At 47.9% G+C, this 14524-nt stretch overlaps 1 protein-coding gene across 1 annotated transcript in view; it reads right to left on the reverse strand.

Annotated features, from left to right (window-relative positions):
* Alk (ALK receptor tyrosine kinase) overlaps nucleotides 1-14524 on the reverse strand; it is a 723384-nt gene that overhangs the window by 141895 nt on the left and 566965 nt on the right. The window lies entirely within an intron of this gene.

The following is a 14524-nucleotide window of genomic DNA, read 5'->3' on the forward strand; positions in this document are numbered from 1 at the left end:
TATCTTGGTAGATCTGGGAGACTGATAAAGCTGCAGCAGGCAAGCTGTTGTGTGCTGTGTCACACACAGAGAGCGGAGCAGATGACTAATTTATGGTAAAGCACCAAGAGTCTGGGAGACAGCCAGAAAGAGCTCCTTCTAGACGTGAAACAAGCTGGTGGCCCCAGTCTAGCAGTGGGAGTAGCTAGGTCATCCCTCCAACCAGTGCCACAAGGGCTTCTTAGAGGGCAGGCAGGAGAAGAATCCAGGGTTATTTAGTTTGATTTTTACAGCCCAGAGTGTGGGGAAGGGGTTGAGCCTCCTGTGAAAAGACAAGGTTGTCTGCATTGGTAAGAAGTTCAGATTTTCCTGGCATGTTTCAGTCTTTAGTTGTTTCATGAGAATCACAGGTTAGAGTTGAACCCTAGAAGTACAGAACAGAGAGAAACGTTATGAAGAAGAAGAGGGATGATGGACAGGGATCTGGGATAATGATGATGGTGGTGAGGAAGAACTAATTCATGAGTGCCTACTCTGCACCGGTCACTTATTCTTATACTGTCTTTCTCTTGATTCCTTGAGGGACACAGAAGAAACATATGAGAAGATCACCGATGTAGAATGGCAACTGTCAAAGAGATGGAAAATGGCTCGTGTTAGTGAACGAATGGAACCTCCCTGGATGCCCTGCAGCGCACACCTGCATCTTGTTGGTGACAGTGGGCCCGAGCTCCCGAGGAGGCTGCATCTACGCTGCTATGCCCCTTGCGGCTCTCTGTCATTTCACTTGGGACACCAGAGGAGAGCCAGCAGGTGCCAGGGAGGACTGGCTCAGATCACAGGTGTTATGCAATTTTGTATTCTGATCCTGAACAGGAAGCAGCAGAGCCTCCCCCAGCCGTTGCCGAGTGCCGCCTGAAGCAGCCTCCTTGCCTTTGGTAGGATCTCAGGTCAAGGATCAGTTCTACTCGGGTTGATGGCCAGTTAGTTCTACCAGGAAAGCATCCAAGATATTTCCAAGGCATCATCTACTATCCTGGAATGTCTTAGGCCAAAAGTAGATTGCTCTGGGCTGGGGATGTAGTGCAGCAGGTACAGTGCTTGCCCAGCATGCACAGCGTCTGAGGTTAGAGCTCCAGTATTGGATCAGCTAGGCATGCTAGCTCATGCCTATAGTCTTAGCTCGCAGGAGCCATAGGCAGAATGACCAGGATCTAAACGTTGTAGTCACATACATAGTGAGTAGTCACATACATAGTGAGTTTGAGGCTACCCTGGGCTAAATCAAACCATTTATTTAAAAACTCAGCAGATGCTTGGGCACAGGGCTAGAGTCAGGACATCTTAGAGCCAAGCATGCTATTCCTTGCCTTGCTCATGTTGAAGCCCAAAGGCCTCCTGTCACCTGATGAGGGTAGGGATGGGAGGGCAGGCTGGTTGGGTAGTGAACTAGTTCAGGGCAAAGTGTGGGATTGGAGACCTGAACTGTAATATGGAAAGGAATTGGATATGCAAGTCACCTGTTGGAATAACCAGAAAGGTCAGGGGACATGGGCATCGCTGAACCCTTACAGTGAGGACGGTTCCTTCAGATGTTGTAAATTTCTTTGGTCATGCTGACAAGGCTACTTCTCTTCAATGATAAGAGATGAAAGCTCGAGCTTTCAGAGGTAATAAACTTAATTATTTCTGCATTTCATAAAAGATTTGAGGAGTTGAGTGCAGTGGTGTATACCTACAGTCCAATCACTCGGAAGGCTGAAGAGGTTGGATTGTTGTGAATTCGAGGTCAATCTGAACTACACAGTAAGATCATGGCCAGCCTGAGTTGCATAGTGAAACTCTGTCTAAAACCAAAATCCAAAACCACAAAGAGGCAACCCCAAAGGGAAGAGAATTCTTTAAGATCTTGCAGTGACTTGCAATCACTACTTGCAGTATAACCCTAGGAATAAGTAAATTAGGGTGAAATTAGAATAATAGTTCCAGTCCTAAAATTTCTATATAGTAACTAAAATTCGACTGTTGTATGTTTCATGCTTTCTCTTTTCCGGAACAAAAAAGAAAAAATACCAATGAAAAGGTTTAAAGTGCTCCTAATAAATGCTATCCCTGACACCGAACACCCACAGGAAGCATTCTGAGTGTTCACACATATACAATTGGCAACAGTTCTCCTACCTCTGTAAAATCAACATAATAACATGTCTAGCCATGTATGCATGTATGCATGAATGAGTGAGTGCATGTGTGTATGCGGGCAGGCATACACAGAAGCATGTGTGAAGTATGCCTGCATGCATATATGTATATATGTACGCATGTATGAATAGATCTACAGATAATGATACAATTTATAATGGGGGTATGTCCTGATAAAGCCACCAAAAATTGAACATGTTTGTGGTGGTTTGAATAAGAATGGAACCCATAGGCCCATATATTTGAATACTTAGGCATCAGGGAATGACACTAGATGAGAAAGATTAGGAGGTATGGCTTGGTTGGAGGAAGTATGTGACCTGGGGGGGGGGGCTTTGAGGTTTCAAAAGTTCACACCAGGCCCAGTGTTGCTCTCTGCTTGTGGATCAAGTTGTAGTTTTCAGCTCCTTCTCCAGCCCTACGCCTGCCCGCTGCCGTGCTTCCGGCCATGATGACAATGGACTAAACTTCCGAAATTGTAAGCAAGTCCATAATTAAATGGTCTCTTTTGTAAGAATTGCCTTGGTCACACCATCTCTTTACAGCAATGGGACAGTGACTACGACAATGTCATAAGTTAACATTGCACCCAATGTAGCTAACCTCCAGAACACTACAGCTTCTAGCGCTGTGCACTCTGGGTACTGGGGATTCGCCAGGGTTGGTGTGGCCGAGTAAGAGCTATGGCTTAGAGTCAAGCACCATGTACCAGTAGCGCACAGGAAGGACAAAACCCCAAATTCAAAGGATGGTTCCTACGGAATGCCATCTCATTTCTGCACATATGTAAGGCTGGAAAATCATGAACTTGAAGTGTCATCAGCTGGGGACCATCTGTGCTGCTGCTGAGAATGTGAAGGCTCAGAGCATTTCTAGCAGAGGCTGCCGACACATTTGAAGGACTTTACAAACTTATTCAGACTCTTAGGGGCCAGAGTTCAGCAGCTAGGAAGTGATCTTTGAGCAAACAGAAGCATACAGACGTCTCGACCCAGAATTACTCATCGTGGGTCAGAGTACCATGGAAAGAAAATCAAAGTCTCCAGAAGCCCAGTGGCAATGAGATGGTCACAGGAGCTGGCACATCTGTGTCAAACACATGGGAAAAATCCACGACCCTTCATGGAAAAATGAAACAAAATCCACAGCAAAACCCACCCTAAATGAAAAACCAACATTCTCACATGCAAGACTGTCAGAAAAGCACGCCAAAACCCCTTTTTATATACACTGAAAAAATCAGAGAGATTGTATTAAATTGTTAAACCTAGTGACTGCTAAGCTAGGGGCTGATGAATGTGTCGAATTTTCCTTCTTATCCTTTCAGGATTTATCTGCTCTGTAATGAGAATTACAACTTCTGTAACCTGAAAGAGTAAAGTAGGCTACTCAGAAGGCAGGAGTAACCTGATTTGTCTTCTGCCTCTTTTCTTAGAAGTTTATATTCTAAAGACATCAGGTCCGCCCTGTGTTGCTATTTACAAAAGTCTTCATAGAACTTTTGTGTCTAGTTCCTCACTATTTACCCAGTCTGCCAACAGGATGACGACTAGATCCATCTTTTAAAAAGTGATAAAAAAAAAAAAAAGCCATCATTTGAGTGGAGTCTTCTGGGAACTGACATCCTATTTATACCTCTGACCCGCTCCTGAGAGCATCCTGCAGAATCAAGGTTGGTGTAAGCGAGGTCACCCAAAGGGTTCATCTGTGCTGTTGGCACTTAACTGAGCCAGCACACATCCCTGAACAGGCCCAGTGCAGGGGCGAGTCCTCTAAACCACAGTGTAGATGGGTATGTCTGACAGCCACGAATCGCTACTTCATACCACAGTGGATCTCAACATCTGATTCCCATTGACAGCTAAATTAACAAATCAGCTAAACAACCAGGATGTTTTATGCCCTGACTTATGCCAGATTTAATGTGTTCCAGGCACAATGCAGTGCCGGCGAGTTTTGATTTACGGGCTCGGGGGTAAACTGTAAACTATCCACAGCATTCCTTTCCCTGGGTGAACCAGAAAACAATTCCAGTGCCCGTCTGTCAGAGCTCTGAGCAGAGAAGAGACCATAGGACGACTGACCTCCACGGGCGGTTGCCAAGAGCTGGCCACTAACTCAGCAATATGACTCCTGGCTCTTTGTTCCAATCAGCGGGACCATTTCACCCCTAATTTCTTGCCCTGCTGGTCTTCATCTGCTTCCCTGACCTCACTTGTCTTCCTTGAGGAGCAGTGCCTCGGGATAATGAAGGTCTTTATTTGTGCAGTGCACTCCAGAATCCGAGGTTTAACAATGTAAATGGTTTCATTTAATCCTGACAACAACCCAGAAGTAGGGGATGGTCAAGGTCATTTCATAGAGAAAGCCGACTTAAGGTCAGATTCATGATGAAGGGCAGTGTGAACTAGGATCTGTGTCCACACTGCCATTCCAATACTCTTTCTAGAACTTTCTAAGGGTGGAGTCTTTGACCCTGTTTGAGATGAGGGACCACGCCCACATCCTTAATTTCTTGTAGTCTCTCTGTGCTTAGAATTTATCCCTGGGTGGAAGAGATTCAGACCAGCCATGGAATTCCCAGCCAGCTGTGCCCACCCCTTCCCCCTTTGAATCCTTAAAGTTCTACAGCTTCGCATAAGTTTCCTCTTTGATCTGCTTGTTTCCTTAGTGTGACGGATACTCACAAGTCTTCTGCTTTCTAATGGGTTAATACCTCTGGGAAGGAGGATAGTGGGGTTGGTGATGCTCGCAGCAAAGTTACAGGCTCATACACACGTACACAGTGTGGGTACACACACTGCATACACGTATACACTGCATGTACACACTCATGCAGGCACGCACACACTCTCCATACTCCGCTTTAAAGTAGTTTTCACTAGACTTGTCCTCAGGGACGTGGAGGGCATCCTCTGTAGCTCACTGAGTTTTGAAGAATCCCACCAGAATGTCCAGAATTCTTTGGGTGGAGATTCCTAAACTCTCAGTGAAAATTAGCGAGATGAGACAAATCCTTGCTACTTTGCAGAGCACAGGTAATAGTAAGATCCAGACCCCATGGAGCACCAGACTTCAGGGTTCTGACTAGCCATTCCTTTCGCCCCCCTCCGAACCTGTCCCGCCAGTCCTGTTACGTCCATGGCAATTCCTGTTTATCCCCCCACTACGTTCAAGCTCCTATCTGGATTAGATTGATCCATGTTCACTTTGACCAGAACTGTGAATCACTTCACATCCTTGCCACCCACAGGGCTGCAGCTTGGTAACAACTGTCCTCCTTCATCCAGGCTCTACTGATGCCACTCTGAGGAAGACCCAATTCAAAACGATGAAGTACTTCCATGCTGTGTTACGACTAGAGAGAAAAATGAGACCTGGCTTGGTCTCTGATTCCGAGGTTCTCAAATCAGGTATATCATGATGCCAAGGGATGCCAGACTAGATTCAGCTCAGCTGCTTGCCTCTAATCATATTAGAATTGTCAACTAGCCTGGAGCTAGCCACCAAGAGCGGATCTCCTTGTTCAGCAGTGAGGAGGAGGGGCATTTCTAGGAGCATTTTGGGAGACTACCTAAGGCAGCCACTTGGTTTGCCTAGGGTAGGATGTGAATGGGGAGGCAGTGCTGGAGCTGGTGTTCTGAGCTGCTGGGGGCTCAGCCTGAAGCTGAAACCTGCTTACTATACTTAGAGGGAAGGGTGGAGATTTAGGGCCAAACTTGAGGCCTTCAAACAGAGCATTTGGGAAACCCATTCTTTTACCGCTTATTGATTTTGAGAACTCAGTTCGTGGTCCCATCTACTCCCAAGATGCATGGGCTACTTGACCAGAGAGGTGGGCGGATGGGGAGGTGACAGGCAAGGGACTTTAATCTGTGCAACCTTTCAGATTCCAGCTTGGAGTAATGACTGCTCAGTTAGTGCGCTGCCGCAGGGCTAACCTTCCCCTTCTGCCTTCTGTGAGCCCCAGACCCTTCGCTCTTGCACTTGGGTTTCCACACTTCAACATACATCAAAGTCACACTTCTTAAACACCCACAATGCCTAACCCAGTAGATTTGGGGCCGAGTCTGATCATTTGCATTCCTAACTACACAAGTGCTGGCTCTGCAGGCCTTGCCCCTTGAGGACTTCATTGCATGGACTTTGCTCTAGCGGATGGCCTCCAAGGGATGCCGTGTCTCCCTGAGGCCTTTGCCTTGAACCTGAAGTGGGTTGATGAGCTGTTTGCCAAGGATAAAGGAAAGTGTGGGGGTGATGGAGCTACTTCCCCTTTCAGAGGAGACATGGTCTGTGTGCCATGCTGGGTGGGCGTTGGAGTAAGTGTTACATGATTCTGCTCCCATGCCAGCGAGTCCAAGTGTTTCCATTTCTCAGAAGCTGACTTGGCACACTCTACCCAGCCAGATGGTCCCCCAGGGTGGTCCATCTGGGTCTGCTTATGAAAATGAATGAACTGTGTCTGTAAAATGCTGGCGTCTCTCTAGAGAGGGCATCTTCCCACAATTACTGTAATAATAAATGCACTCTGTTCATATGCTGTGCTCTGCGTCCTCTTGGCACCCATGGACCTTAGCTCATGGTGGCTCTGCCCCAAATTGGACAAGCAGGTCAGTTGAAAGCAAGGTTACGAGGTGGCCATATGTCAATAATACAGTTTCTATTTTAAAAGCGGAAGCTTGGGGACAACAGTTTACAAGGTTGTCTGGGCCATCTCAGTTACCCCACGAGTCACATAGCCATGACAGGACAGTGGCACTTTGTAGGAGAGTCGCAGCACTGAAAGCTTCTGTGATACTTGTAGCTTCTGAAGTACTCTGACACACAGGAAATTCCACATTTGCAAGAGTTCTGTAAAACTGTAACTAGCAATCCAAGGAGAGCATGGATCCTTTTCCCTGCCATGTAGACGGAAGGAGGCAGAATTGGAGGCTCTCCTTCTATTGTTTACAATTTCCTCTTTCAGGACAGACCTTAACTCAATGCTTTCATGTAAGCAAAGTTTCCTGAGGATTCCCCATGAACGGGACAAGAATGCAACCAGAACTATTCAGTGGCACTGAACACAGGCCTTCCTGAACCCAACTCTGGGCTTCATAGCAGTATCGCCATAGGCTTTGGCAGGTGTTTTATTTATTTATTTTATTTATAGCCTCAGTGACTCACATGTATAATGGACTAATAAGAGACCCATATTCAGTGGTCCTTCAGAAGAGCCAGTGGACCTGCGTCTGTCAAGCTCTTTGACAGAGAGTTTTCTGCACACTGACTGTTTTACAGCCACTGGTGAAATGGGCCATGGGGCTGCCATCTCCACAGCATGGTCGGACGGCAGAGCCAGCCTTTCTTCTAGGGGCCTTGCTGGGCTCTAATTACCTAGAAGCAGCGGTGTTCTTGGCCCACCAGGCCGCTTTCCTCTTTGTTCTTGACCCCGCTCTGGCTTAAGTTCTTGACAATGGGCCTCAGCCTGGGTTTTGGCCTCTGTCTGTGGCCTCATCCAGAGAATGTCGTTTCAAACTTCTTGTTTGGGATTGATGTTGTCTAAGTTGAGCTTCATGAGGCCACGTGGGCTTAATAGTCCATTACAAATCACAGTGGGGACATAGGAGTGTATTATACTAAGGCAATTGGCACAGCATCTTTCAGGGTAGGGGGCAGTGGCGGAGGGGAGGAGTTTGTTTAGACACAAATCAATTTCACATCCAGGAAGCAGAACTATTCTGCACCTTGGTTGTTTCCAATTCTCAGTACAAATAAGTAAATAAATAAATAAATTAAATTAAAAAAGAAGGACAGCCTTGTCCTTGGTGGGCGACCTCTTTCAATATTATTTCAGCTCTTGGGAAGCATCTGGTATGTAGAGGACAGGGGGCAGTTGCCTAAGAGGACGCATGCCATCACGGAGATGTCTAAGACACTGGTTTCCAGGCTCAGCACAGAGGATGAGCTATACCAAGAAAATGCTGTGTGGAGTACCTATTGGGTCATACATGAAGGCTCCAAGCTGCCTAAGGATAATGAACATTAGTAGGCTCCCTGCCAATATGGCTACAAAGAAGCATGGGTGCCCCTGGCTGGGCTGTTTGGTGAGATGAGCTAGGAGCATTGCCCGCTTAGAGTTGAGGGGGTTGTGTAGAACCCTGGAGAGCAATCCATAAGAATACTCCTAGTTGGCATGGCTGATGATCTAATCTTCAGGCAAAGGCTTGGGCAACTGGCTTGGTGTTTCCGTGTCTAACTTGTTCCTGTCTGAGAACTGGGCATAAGTTGTCCTCATTCTGACAGCCCTGTAGTGTTGCTGAGATCAGGCCTATCCTGCTTTGTAACACCAGGGAGTTCCATGTGCGGTCTACAAGACCTGGGTGATGCTGATGACATAGAAGTCATACATGGAAACTCCCTATGAGCACGAAGGGACTGTGCAAATGTGCGTGGCACGTAGTGGAGAATGGCCTCAGGGCAGCAGGCTGCTATAGCCAGAGAGAGCCTAGTGGTCCCTTGGTGGTTTGAAAGGACCATTGCTTCTGGATAGGAGATGGGCAAATGTGGAGACTCTGGGAAGTAGCTCCATCCACAGAACTCAATGTCTGAGTCAGTTGGTTCTATAGAGGGGGCTGCTTGTGGTTCTGGTCTTGATGGCCTTTGCTTACTGATCAGGAACTCTTCCAGCTTCTTCTGGACACCATCCCTGCTCACTGTTCCAGAATAAAGTACCAAGAATCCAGGAGTGGCTGTTCATAGGCCACCTGCCCAGGGCCAGCCCTGGTGCAGGTCACTTGGACACTGTCCTCCTGTCTCGGAGTAAGGTGAAATTGCTGTGTTGGTCTATCCTGTGGCAAAGCATTGCCTCTGGCACTGTTTCTGGGGCTCCCGGAAGATGTGATTTCGCAGCAGGAAGTACAGGATGTCTATGGAGCCTGTCTTTCTCTTGAAAGTTCAACTCACTCCTGCGAAAAACTAAAGCATCTAAGAAGGCCTGCCCTAGAGATATTTGGTCAACAAACAAACAAACAGAGCCCCCCCAAACACCCCAGTACTTCCTATACATATTTAAACATGATGTGTTTTTTTTTTATCCCAACAGTGTTGGGAAATACTAAGTTATATCATACTCATTTTAACATGGAATGGTTAAAGGCAGATAAAAAAAAATCACACTTTCTCCTTGGGGCTCCTATATTTTTGGAGAGCTAAGAGCTACGACACCCAAGGAGAGCTTCATGGGAACTTAGAGGAGAGACCCACTCTCACTGTCAGTGAACGAGTCAGCCAGGACTACTTTTGAATGGCAGAGACAATGCCAGCACCCCCTGTCACAGCACCTGCAGTGGCTTTAGGTATCGCTGCCTCTCCAGGGTCACCTGTGCAGCAGGCCTTCCCGGCTTCTCCTACCACTAACAGAGTCACAGACAGCCCAATCCTAGGCTGGCCACAACCTGAGCCTGTGGTGGCCCAGCCTGAGGGGCTAACGAAAGCAATCAGATTCTCAAGAGGAGAAATCTGATCAACTCCATGGAGAGACGTGATTTATGGTGACAGTTGCACTGAGAAGTCACTCAGGCTGGGGAAGTTCAGGGGTGGATGTATTTTGGACAGTTCAGTGGGGTTTGGCTTGGGATAGAGAGGCAGCTACTTATGCTGAAAGCAGAGGATTCTAGCTGGATAAAGGGCCAAAGAAAAGAGCGCCACTTCATGGGGGATGAGCTAAAAGCAGAGCAGAATGGTGGGCTTGAGGAGGCAAGATTTTCTGTTGTGTCTTCGAATTCAAGAATTAACCCAGAGGAAGGCTGCTTCCCTGTCAGCATCTTGCCCTCTTTGTCTGGCTGTCCTGAACGCAGGAAGTGTGGTGTCACGGACAAGCTATAGGGTCTGCTAGAGTCAGACATCTCGGTTCTGGCTCTGGGTGCCCCTTCCTGTGGGTTCTGCACCCTCACCCTCGCCACAAACTGGAGAAGTAATGACTACAGGGAAGGTCAAGCAAGACAGCAGGACTGAAAGCCTACTGTCACTAGTCATAAAATTATAGCAAAGAGGGGAAACGAAGATGTACTTAAAAGCTGGGAGAGGGGGTCAGGTGTGCTTGGCGACGCTAAATGAGTCGGTGTCCAGCTGATGAGGACCATGTAGCCACGAAGAACATGGGCTATGGGGCCTCTGATCCCGTCTATCTCCAGTCTGACACTCCTACATCATACTCACAATACCGCTTGCCTTTGGTAATGCCCAGTACCTCCCAAACAAAGCACAGAGGACAGAATCTCATAGTCCCGGAGACTTTAAAAGATCCAGCACCCAATTTCCTCACTTTGTAGATAGGAAAAATAAGGTTCAGAGGAATAATGGGATGTCGATTCATCGATAGCCAGAAAATCAGATCCCTCTACATAAAGTGATGGACCCGGGACGCCTCAGCTGTGATGGGAGAGGGAGGAGAGCCCTGGGGATAGTTAGGAGTAGGAGGGTGTGAAGTAGCAAGAGTTCATTAGCACATGGGAGAAAGGAGGTATCTGGCAAGGGGGCCAAGAATGTAGGGACCAGGGCATGAGGCCATTGGTAGTGACCTTATTCACCATCACAGTTGCACAGTTGGCTCAGGGTTATCCCTGGCTCCATCTCACCCGAGGTAATCTGTACTGTGTGCACACCACCTCTGATGTCATCAGTACCAAAGGCAAGTGAGAGTTTATCTGACCACGTCTTCTTTTGACTGACAAGATGTCTGAGGTCCAGGGACAACAAGAGAAGCTCACAGTTGACTCGAGCCTAGGTCAATGTTGTCAGGATTTTACCTCACTTCCCCCACCCCTCTGTCCCTAACTCTTTCACCAAGCCTGGCTTGCCTATGCTAAGAGGAACTGCAGGGCCAGCTGAGAGCCATCCAGGGGAATGGATGATGGCTGTTCACTCTCATTGGTCAACCACTGACTTCTCAGTGTGTGTGTGTGTGTGTGTGTGTGTGTGTGTGTGTGTGTGTGGTTACTTACATATACATCGACTCCAATTTTGAATGGAGAGAGAGAAAATAACAGGATTGCATAGAAAACCCCTCTCTGGAATTTTTCAGTTCAAAGGACACAGAGCTCTGTCTGTTTTGCTAGGTCCGAGCCTGGTCCACGCATGTACAGCAAGTCTCTTATGTCTTGAGAGCAAAGAGCAGGGCATTTACCAGGCGATGGCAGAGCCCTGGCCTGCTGCTACTCACCTGTCCACCGGGAGAGGTGTTTTGTCTATTATGTGTTTGTGTTGAGCTGTAAATGACCCGGAGGCAGTGTGTTGGGGTTTCAATATTTTTCTGGTGGAGAAGGTCATGGCGGAGTGAGGGTGTAAAGGAAAATGTACGTATTGAGGGCTTCCTATTAGGGGAAGCCAGATGAAATTGTCAACACTGGACCATTTTGGGCCCATAAAAAAGCAATTTCATGTGAGTCAACCCAGCGCATTCCCAGTCTGCGCTGAATTCTTCACAGGCATTCCGAAGGGAAACCTTGGTGGTACTTCTGGCCTGCTTAGGATACTGCAACCCACATGGATGGAGGCTGATGTTCCCAATAAAGGGAGGCCATTTGACCCCTGCATAAAGGAGAACCTCGGCTCTAACACTGGGCCTTTTCTTTTTCCTGCCCCTGTGTGCCACATGTGACCCTCACAATGGTCTTCTATGCTGGCTACTTGGGTGTTTTTAATTTGACCTCTGGGCGTTATCAGGAGCCATGAAGTTTGAAGTTCTAATAAACATAATGAACTTGGGCCTCTAGCAGACAGGGCTTGGAGATGACAGGTAGGCAACAGCATCTTTCCACAGCCTGGACATGTACTGATTGTATTCAACAGGCATCCATGGTAGGAGTTGAGCATAGTATTCCTTCAGATGGTTTTGCTGCAATGTGTTGGCTTGAAGTCCTAGGGACGGGAGATGCTGCAGAGAAGCCTGCACTAGTGTGCTCCCCATTCTGGATCCTAAAGAGCCTGTCCCATTAGCCCTTCTGTAGTTTGTGCCCTTTGGGATGGGGTCACAGGGTAGCTCTTTTGTAGGCTGGTCAACAATGACCTGTGATTTCTGTGATTTAAGTCCTGATTTGGTCCAGTCTGGGTCTTTTCCTTAGTATTTGAAACCAAGACAGGGTTGGCCCAGTGTGAGGGCTGAAATGAAAGGTTGGGTAAATTTGGGGTTTCTTCTGGGCCAGAATCCAGCTGAGTCTAGAAGCTCACTGGAGTGGGGTGGAGAAGTAGAGCAACACCCAAACCAAAGCTGGGACGAAGTGCAATGGAAACGGGGTTTGTTCTCCAGCCTTGCTCCTCTGTGTCTCAGTTTGGAGACAGAAGCTAAACCCTAGAAGATTTGATCACACCTCATCCATCAGTCATCTCCCCCACCAGAAGTGGGAATCCATTTTCTGGTTCCCATTTCAGGCTCTGAATACATCACGATACATCCATTTTTTTCTTCATGATGATTGGAGGAGATGCTTAGCACCTGCCCTATCAATGGACTGGTTTCTTAGGCCTCTGGCCAGCTTTTGGGCATTGTGCCATTTCTCAGAGGACTAGAACTCAGTCTCTCCCATGTATGAAACTGTCACAGAGAGCAGTCTCCTTGACCCCAGGGCACGCCTGAGAATAAGAACAACCTGTTTAGAAGGAGAAACCAAGTCATACAGTACTGGCCCAGAGCTGGCCCCTGGATTCCTGTATCAACACTGTTCCTATTAGTCTCCTGGGATCTCTGGGTACTTCCTCCTGCAGGAACTGCTGAGTTCTTGAAGCACAAGGCACTTAGCTCATCCTGGCTCGGGCTCCCCCACAACACCCCTCCCACCCCAACATACAGGCACACCACTTATCCTTGATAAGTTTCTGCTATGCACAGCCTTATGCCACTATCCCATCGCTCAGCAGAGGCGTGCTGCCCAATGGGCCCTAGCAGCAATTGAGTGGTTGCCCTGGAAGGGAGGGCCTGCTGGTGCCAGGAGGCCCTTCTGCTGATTCAATCTCAGCTAATTAAGAGTCACTGAACTGTTAGATGCAGGGCCATTTGGATTAGCCATTAAAACCTTTGACTCTGAGCTTCCCAAAGTCTTCTCCTGTTTGCTCCATTCTGTTCATTCCCTTATGTGTGCCTGACATAGCGTAACTCTCAGATCTGGTGTGTCCTGAGAAAGATCAACACATCCAGACCTGGGAAGGTCTCCAAGATCCGTTGTCATCCATACCAGGCTCTTCAGGGTCTTGAGGTCAATGAAGTCCTGGAACCAACTGTGTCTGTCTCTTCCCAATTGCATGCTCAGTGACCTCACGGTGCCATCTCATAATTGGTCACCATGGGAGCGTTTATATAATGAAAATTGGCAAATAAAAAATCAAGGCCTTCACCCTCCTGCCATCCTGAAGAGCCACTTGTTAACCATTTGCCAGTGCACCACAGCCATGGCCTCGGCAGGAGCCACAAAGACCTCCATGAGGCTTGCTGGTGGAGGCAGAAGGGCAAGGACCACAGTCTACCTCCATCCCCATCCTGGGGCGACCTGGGCAGCCTGCACTTGTCTCACAGAACTACAGCAGCGTATTGAGCATGAAACACAGGCTGGTCCCCTGCTGGGGCTTTGAGTATGAATTCCTTTCAGGTCCTTAGAGCCACAGGAACAGAGGGTTCCACTGACTGTTTCTTCACAGAGAAGGGAAACAAAACTCATAGAGGTCACGTAACTCATCCCACAGTTGGTGAGGGTGCTATCAGGATCTGAACTCAAGTTGTCTGATGCTTAACACGCACTCCTGATCTCCACACTGCCCCACTTCTTCACATCGGGTTTACTTCACAAAATAAGAGGAAATTCCCGCATCTCTGGAGCAGGCTTAGCAACGTGCTTCCAGGCAAGCATGTGGTCTTGAGCTTGGGTCTTTGGCACCCATGAAAAAAATTCAGCTGTTGTGGCATAGGTCTGTGATACCAGGCAAGGACAGCAGGCCTAGCTGAGCTGCTGAGCTCTGGGTTCAGTGAAAAGATCTGCCACAGAAGGGAAGATAGAGAGCAATTGAGGAGACATGTAGTGTTGACCTCTAGTCTCCTCTTACACACACACACACACACACACACACACACACACACACACTTCCCCAACAAGGACTTCAGAAAAGTAGCGCTGTCACTAAAGGGAAGGACCAGAGGGCTCCTGCCCTCTTGTTGCCCCTGCCTCTGACACTTGGATCCACTTGGAGGTAACTCAGTTGGTAAGTGACAAGTACCCTTTAGACGCTACAGACTTACCTCTCTCCTACTTGACTCTGGGGTAGGAGACTAAGCAGACCCACTGGGGTGATGAAATCACTCAATCACATTGAAAAT

This window comes from Alexandromys fortis, unplaced genomic scaffold (assembly GCF_014885135.2).
Source record: "Alexandromys fortis isolate MF-2015 unplaced genomic scaffold, M_Fortis_MF-2015_v1.1 scaffold_148, whole genome shotgun sequence".
Classification (NCBI taxonomy): Eukaryota; Metazoa; Chordata; class Mammalia; order Rodentia; family Cricetidae; genus Alexandromys; species Alexandromys fortis.